The sequence below is a fragment of the Sinocyclocheilus rhinocerous genome, unplaced genomic scaffold, assembly GCF_001515625.1.
Source record: "Sinocyclocheilus rhinocerous isolate Xijiao unplaced genomic scaffold, SAMN03320098_v1.1 scaffold605, whole genome shotgun sequence".
Taxonomy (NCBI): domain Eukaryota; kingdom Metazoa; phylum Chordata; class Actinopteri; order Cypriniformes; family Cyprinidae; genus Sinocyclocheilus; species Sinocyclocheilus rhinocerous.
Window position 1 is genome coordinate 891,232 of NW_015661612.1, and position 7,938 is coordinate 899,169.

Sequence of the window (7,938 nt, forward strand, 5' to 3'; positions counted from 1 at the left end):
CTTGAGTTTACAATGATGCCACGGCAGTAGAGGCGGCGCAACTAGTCTATATTCCCACCCACTTTGAAGCGGTACTAACTGCAGTGGAAAAGCAAGTGAGCCGAGCCAAGCTGTACGACGCAGTGGAAAAGCGAAGCGAGCAGAGCCGTGCCGTGCCGTGCAGTGCCGTGCTGAAATACCATGCAGTAGAAAAGCGAAGCGAGCAGAGCCGTGCCGTGCTGAAATACCATGCAGTGGAAAAGCACCATCTGTCATCTCCTTTACATCACTGGCCGCTGGTACATCCTAACAAATACCACACAGACACCAACTACAACAGGGCCTCATGAATAAGCAAGACACAATAATCACATATCACAAACTCATTACTACACAACCTCCAATAAGCTTCTTTCCACTATCTAAAGAAAGAGCTCCTGTCAGTAAAAATAAGCTAATATAATAGTATCTTCAAAGATATTTTAAAAGGATTACCAATAAGGTAACCTCTCATACTCCACATTAAGTGTAAACTTTATCTCAGAAGTTTCTGCTAAAAAGACTTAGGAAAAACGAAAATAGACAAATGAGCCAATTGTTCAGATCGCTTTTGACTCGAAAGCCCCCCATTTTCAAAGGTCCCTCATATAAGGTAAGATATTTCCTCCAACAATTCTGCTATTCTGACAAAGCTGCTTGTTTTTAATCTTTTCATAAACAGAAAATTGGAAACAATCAATATTGAGGGGGAAAAATAAGCTGTTAGATTATTTTAATTGAATAAGAATATGAATATTAATTGCATAAAAATACACTAATTTGAATAAGTCATCCTGTAGTCCCCGCAGGAGTGTTGATCACCATTTAATGCCAATGCTGTCTAGAAAGAATAATTGAGATTTAAGACATCTCATTTGTGATTGGTTCTTCCTATTCCCAGTACATTGATTTAACATTAAAAGGTTCATCCTAGAAAGGTCAAGGGCCTGTAACAGATTTCGTTACTTCTTTCAAGATTTTGTTCTTGGCAGACACTTTCAAATAAAAAAAATGTGCTAATAAGAACACAGTGCCAACACTGTACTCAACTCCTATCTAGCAACCTCAACCTATCTAGTGCTAAGATGACAGCACAAGCTTCCACAGAAACACAGTGCTAATTCAATTGTGCTAATTAGTAAATGTTTGTGCAAGGAAAAACTAATTTAATTACACCAATTTAATAACATAGCAAGTCTTTAAACTATAGTGGCTAAAAATATAGATGACGAGTTCAGTGGGCTGGAACAAGAGGGCAACACTATTAAAGCTGCTGCTGTCAGACTTGCCACCCTGCTGTGAAGACCTGGCAGATATCACACACATACACACTTACCTAAAAAAAAGAAGAGAGAGCAAAAATGATTTGACAACAGGCCAACCATGCAAACACACACACACACACACATACATATTGTACACACTATTAAACTGCTGTCAGACTTGCCACCCTGCTGTGAAGACCTGGCAGATATCACACACATACACACTTACCTAAAAAAAAGAAGAGAGAGCAAAAATGATATTTCAAAAGGCCAACCATGCAAACACACACACACACACACACATACATATTGTACATGCACATTTTTGAAAAGTGGAAAGGCAGAACCATAATAGTTGGTTCTGTTTCATTCTTGCTTATGAATCTTATTATACAGTTCGGCAATGAGATTCCACAACAAAAGTACTGTATTTGCAGACATACACAAATCTATTAAACTCTCAACATCCTTTGCTTTCACTGACTGCATGTCAGCGGAAAACACACTTTTATTTCTGCACAATAGCAGGAAGGGACTAATTCCAACGTTAATCCAGACAGAACAGAGGCAAGCGCACAGCAGGCCGGAAGAGAGACGGACTCGCTTATCAGCTACACTATAACCAGAGACAGGACAGCAATCAGGAGGGGAAAAGATAACGGGGAGGACTTTCTTCTCTGACTATTTCAGAAGGCCAGCCTATGAAAGGAAAAGAGAAATGGGCTATTTTGGAATTCCATTCTCTGTGTAAAATAAAAAGCACATATATATACACAGTATCTCACAGAAGTGAGTACACCCCTCACATTTTTGTATTTACCCATTTTTTATTTAAAGTAAATAAATAAAAGTTTGAAAAATTACATTTTAAAATATTACATTTTATTCAAAAACATTTAAAAATAAATAACATTAATGGAATATTGGATCAAATATCATCCCTTAGGTTTGAGACATGTAAATATCTGAAATCAGCAGATAACACATTAATATGGCTGTTTAAGGAGGAGGTTGACAAGAGCAGTAAAGACTGTTACCGATCTCATGCATCAACCTGCCAGCTCTTTTCCTCCCTCTCCGTCAATATCTTTCTCCTCTTTCTGTCCCCCATCAAGATAGAGCTTAATGATGCTTGTTAATCAGAGTGCAGTCCTGTGTGTAACAAAAGCCAGCTCTTCACAAAAGAAATGAGCAAAACTGAAATTTTTGTGCTGAGTAATGGGACAGTGATCTCATGTATACATACACTCATAAATAATAACTTACTTAAAAATAGAATGATAATAACAATTTCATGTCATGTGGCACATTCTAGTATCAATTCAGTCATCTAAATGCTAACATCTTTACTGGGGCATACAATTGTGTAGGATTGACAGTAGTATTACTTTATGCTTCACACACTTCTTCATTCAGACCAAACAAAAATAAAACAAAAATAAAAAAATAAAAACTATAATACTAGCTTCTGAATTAGCAAGAAATTACCTTAATCATAATAGCCTATACTAGCAGCATACTAATTTTCTTTGGACTTCTTTCTTATAACTTGATTTTAAACTCTGCCTGTAGAATCATGTTTACTTTTAACACTCACCAAGCACCAAAAGAGATTAAAAATTGGCTTGTTTAAGTAAATGACCTCAATGGTTGGCCAGTAACTTTACTGTATTAGTAACTCCAAAATAACAGGATTAAAGACAAATGGAAGGAACTATAGTCTGATCCCCTTTGTGTAAGTGTTTCAAATCAAACCAGCTAGTAAGTCTTATAACCAGATGAAAAAGTTCACATTGGAAAATTTACCATGAGACGTTTCAGGATAAAGAACATTTTTAAATATAATGCAATAATAAATACTATGCAATATAAAGCAAAATGATGAAAAATATTATGGCTCAGGCTCATAACAGACAGTTCCAACACTTGTGGGAATGAATGCACTGATGTCTTTGCTTAAAAGTTGAACAGAGATTTTAAATCTGAAAACATGTTCAAGCAAGTCTTCAGCTTGATCTGTGGTGTGTGTGGGTGTAACTGATCTCCCTGCTAGGACTGACTGATTCATATCCATCGCTATTTCTACTGGCCATCACAAAAACTCATGCACTGAATCGAGTCTCATTAGATGTAGACACTACATTGCAAAATGCTAAAATGGAAAATGCTATTCACAACATTCCATTATCTGACGTATTTGAGAGTGAAAGAGGATTTTTTTTTTTCATTTTCTAACTAGTGGTCTTTTAAGCATCATATAATATAGTAATGCAAGTTAATGCTCTTAATGACTGTTATTATAGAGGGTCCCTGGCTTGACAGAGTCTAGGTGGGTGGTCTCTTAAAACCTACAGACCCAGACAGACAGCATACAATACACATACGCACACACAAACAAACAAAAAAATCTGTATATTTGCACAGAAGTAGTCTTTCACCAAAAGAGGTAAAAAGATAAATCTGGAGGAAAAAAAGTGAGTGAAAAAATGCAACAGAGGTGTCAAGATCTATGATAGCAGTCCAAGGTTTCCCGAAAAAAAAAAAGAGTCAGCAACAGGAACACGGAGGTTATGAATTGTTTTCAGTCCCGATAACTGTGGCATTTTGGCAAGGATATACACATTTTCACCCTCAGGCCCAACTGAAAAAAGATCTCTTGAAGCTGAAGACATCAACTAATACGCATTATTCCCATCTCTCTCTTTTAGCAGTTTGCTATGTGGGCTGCATGTCACACTACAGACTCATGCCTTAGGCCGCTGGAAACTCACCTTCAGCTTTCCTGCTTACTCTCAACACATCCATCTTGTGTTCGTGCGAGAATGTGCATCTATACATGTGGTACAGCCTCAGGACATTTTACTGCTAGGTGCTCCATACTGGACCCAGGAGCTCCAACATCTTGAGCTAATGACTAGAGCATCTATCACTATTTCACAGGATGGAGAGACAACCACTGAGAGACTTCTAATGACAAAACCTTCAATTTTGTGATAATAATCATACAAAATCTGGCTTTATGAAGAAAATCAACTATTTAAACAATACGGAGATTATGACAATTTACACTGTTTTATTTCACATTTGATTACATGTTTCAATGTTAATTTAATGTTGCCAGCTTGCTTTACATTTTTAATCAATGCATTAATTAAAAAGATTGAGAAACACTTAAAGGCTGCATGCCACTGAATTAATTTAATTTGCTAATGTACAAATTATATATTTTTCACTTAATGGGTGTTAAATAACAAATAAATAGTTAAATAATACTTTTGTCATTAAAATTGTCATAAAGAGCCATAAAAAAGCCTGACTGAACTTAAGGTCTAAATGAGAGACATTCATGTGAAAATCAAAAGACAGCCAGGAAGAAGTTCCTGGCAGTACAACACATATCCTTGTAAGAGTTTGCTGTTAACCCTTATGGTCAGATGTGTTCAGTTTCATCAGTCATGTTACTTGGAAGGAAAACAGAAAGATAAAAAGAGCAAATAAAAGCATGAATAGCAAATGAGTTGCTCATGAAAGGCCAAGCTCAGATCTGAAGCTTCTCCGCTGATGCACGCTTTTTACATTATACTCCCTGAGAGGCCAGAGCAGTGTGTGCGTGTGTTATAGACACATAAAACTGGAATGACGCATTATGAGTGCAAATACATGACCATCACCACTCCATACCACATTATTTTCCAAAATGTAAACAGAAACCTGCAGGATTCCAGTCACATTGATAACTATTTGAGTTGACCTTTGACCTATTATGTAAAAAAGAAAAAGAAAAAAAGAATCAAGGCTCTGTAAAAGAGTGCCTGAGGGAGTTTCTGGCATTTTGCCCTCACTCAACTCCCTCATTTTTCTGCTCCGTTTCTAGTTCACTCTCTTTTCAAAAGGTCAGAAATCTCAGCCTGTCCATAACGACTGCATATGAAAGAGCACGTCAGGCCAAAGTCACAAGGATAATTTTAAGGTCAAATGTTATCCTGGTTGCCAACAATATGAGAAAGCAAGTCTGCTAAAGGCTTGATCTATAGGCAAGTAAAACATCAACACAGCAACACAAGGCCAAATCTGACTAAACCTCTCAGATCCATCTACATCACACCCAGTGCTGGAACTGACTGTGACATTGAATCTACTAAAGGCAAAATAAAGAAAGTTTTCTCAACACAATGACTTTGACATTAGACACCATTCTCTTCTTGGTGAATCTACAGTGGCAGTGCGGCAAAATTTTATTACAATATTAATAAAAAATGGGGAGCACTTTATTGTACAGTCCTGTTCCCCATGTACATTCTATGTATTTATTATTTTAAATAAAATAACTTGATAATAACCAGGTACTAACCTTGAACCTACCCCTAAATCTAATCTTAACCCATGTAGTTAACTTAAACTACTCAGTATTTTCTTGGATATGTACACTTACTGTAAGTGAAACCAAAAAAAAATATGAATATATCAAATAAAAAAATCTTGAGCTAAAGGCTTTTATTATATGCATTAGGATTCTCACCTACACACAAACACATATAACAACTGAGGCACAACATAAACCAAGCGTTCCCTCGTTAAGCGTTAATCACACTAAATCGTAAAACATGATTCATACTTGAGTGAATTAGTTCTGAGATGTGCATCATTAACCTCAGATCATCAACCCATAGAGCAAAAATGAGTCTGCCAACACCATCATTTCAGCAGCCTCATAGATCACAGGTTAGTCAATGCCTTCCCTCTTAATGCTCCTGAACTCCATCTGAACTGATTCAGGCCTCATTAACTCAACTAATGGCGCTTTTCCACTGCATGGTACGGCACGGTACGGCTCACTTTTGGGGGGTTTTTCACTGGGTACAGTACCTGGTACCTGGTACTTTTTTTAGTACCACCTCGGTTGCGGTTCCAAGCGAACCGTACCGTTACCAAAACGTGATGTGTAAACTCTGCTGATCACGAATTGGCCTGGAGAGAATCGTCACTACCTGCGTCACTGAACTTGCGACACAAACACAACAGAACCGCTAGATTTAAATCAGCACAGCCAGCGAAGCATCGAACGCAACTGTTTTGAACAAGCGCACCTTTTTTAACAACCAAAAAGTGGCTGTTTCGTTGTCTGTTGAGGAAGTACAGACGTTCCTCTCGTTGATAGCAGAGGAGTGGGTCCAGCGAGAGCTTGATGGGGCGACGCGGAATGACAAATTTTTCAGGAGTCGCGGCAATAGAGGCGGCGCAACTAATACGACATGTGAATAATCCCGCCCACTCTAAAGCGGTACTGAACTGCAGTGGAAACGCAAACCGAGCCGAGCCGAGCCGTGCCGTACCGTACTGAGCCGTGCCGGAGCCGAGTCGTACCACGCAGTGGAAAAGCGACATTAGATAGTAACTACTGCTCTGAGATCAGCTACATAATTGCCTGATTGTTTGATTGGTAAATCTTTATAGTGCTGCAGCTGTCAGAGAGTTGTGGCTAAAATAAGATCTTTTCCACAATAAATAAGGACAGTCAACAACTCTTAGGAGTGAATATTGTTCTTTTTCATGACAAAAAGAACAGCAATCATCTTCTCCTCCAATCTCAACAGGCCAACTACAAAATCAGATGAAGTCTCTTGTCTCAGAGATGGATAAGAGAGTAAAAAAGCTAATTATGGATTACTTCAATATCTTCTAAAGTTAGAAACCGCTTCAGGCTGCAAGTCTGCAATTTCCCGGTTCACTGAAATTAATGAAAGAGATAATCTGATATGATTCAGCATACTGACACGCCAGCAACACACACAAAGACAACAAGGCAAGGAAGTAGAAATCAGATTATCAGACATCAAAAAAATATACAGTAGAGAGATGATGGTTTACTGAGAGCAAATATGATATTTTTAGGCAAGTAATACATTTCAGATCTATACTTGAAAGAATGGTTTAGTCAACAAACATTTTTCATAATATTTAGGAAATCATATTTTTCAGTATTTTCACAGTCAATGATTTTCAGTGTATGATCAGAGCTCACTCCTTCATGGTCAGGTATGAAATCGCATCTGTCATGACCAACAGTCAAGTTGCTTAATTTTTCTCATGTAGTGCAACAAGAAACAGCTAGAGATTTTTGAGCGCTCTAGACTAGAGCAAACAAGTAACATGGAGACATACACAAGTGTATCAAATATGGCAGCAGATTACATATTATATTATCACTCAAGACAGTCCTGCTGCCAAATTAAACACATCTGTTCTGAAGAAATTATAATCATCCACAACAGTCATCCACTTCTTTCCAAGATCAGAAGGGAACCACATATACACACAAAAAGCCTTGTTCTGGTACATGACAAGATTTCTGCACTTTCCATCTCATTTGCAGTTTGTGACGGATCAGTAAGTTTAAACTATCACACCACATTCATTTTTAATTTACTTGTTTACCTGCTCATTTACTCATAAACATTTCATAAGAATTATTTCTCCAATCAGGGGAGCATAAGAGGGTGTTAGAGACAGAGGCAGAGAAAGTGATGGTGTGCCGTTCACACTTAAACGCTTCTGAACTTTATAATTGACTCCATTCATTTAGTTTTACCTGAGCCAAACATTTTCACAGCACTTTCTGCATGACTGCATTGCATGTGACATTTCTGAAATCCAA